The sequence below is a fragment of the Aptenodytes forsteri genome, unplaced genomic scaffold (assembly GCF_000699145.1).
Source record: "Aptenodytes forsteri isolate BGI_AS27 unplaced genomic scaffold, ASM69914v1 Scaffold147, whole genome shotgun sequence".
NCBI classification, from domain to species: Eukaryota; Metazoa; Chordata; class Aves; order Sphenisciformes; family Spheniscidae; genus Aptenodytes; species Aptenodytes forsteri.
Genome location: NW_008795320.1, coordinates 1,413,039 through 1,413,618, shown reverse-complemented (window position 1 = coordinate 1,413,618; position 580 = coordinate 1,413,039). Strand labels below are relative to the sequence as shown.

The following is a 580-nucleotide window of genomic DNA, read 5'->3' as shown; positions in this document are numbered from 1 at the left end:
GGCACGGCTGGGCTCCCTGAAACTCCTGTCTGCCTCGTGCACGGGGGGGTCCCTGCAGCTCTGGGGTCTCACCAGCCTCGTGCGAAGGGGAGAGGGGACATGGGGACCCGCTGCAGTGCCCACGTGCTGCAAGCGCTGGCGCACAGGGGATTGGAGCCGGGTCATTAATGCAGTTGATAATTGGGGCTGAAACAGCCGCTGCGGGGTTGAGCCCTGGGTCGAGGGAAGTTCAAGGTCCCAGTGCCGCGTCCCCTCTCAGCGAGCAGGGCTGGGGTCGTTCCCTTCCCGAGCATGGCTGCTGCTCACCGACTATCCCATCGGCAGCATCCGCGTTACCGTGTGGGGGAACTGTGGCTCCCTACCCGGCTGGAGGCTGTGGTGATGCTGGGGGGGAATAACCCACCGCAGCAGATGGGCTGTCGGGGAATGGGTTTCCAGTCTCTTTCCTTATTTGAAGTGTCTGGCACTGCTGGAAAAGAAAGAATTCCTCTGCACGCTGACCCGGAGAACTGAAACACATCTTAAATCTCTTTAAACATGTCAGCGTGTGCAAAGGAAGGGGAAGGAAACGGCCCCCAGC

At 60.9% G+C, this 580-nt stretch overlaps 1 protein-coding gene across 1 annotated transcript in view; it reads left to right on the top strand.

The window, feature by feature from the left end:
* The window catches only part of LOC103899408 (calcium/calmodulin-dependent protein kinase type IV), a 39,147-nt gene that overhangs the window by 4,248 nt on the left and 34,319 nt on the right, over positions 1-580 (top strand). The gene's annotated exons all lie outside the window — the stretch shown is intronic.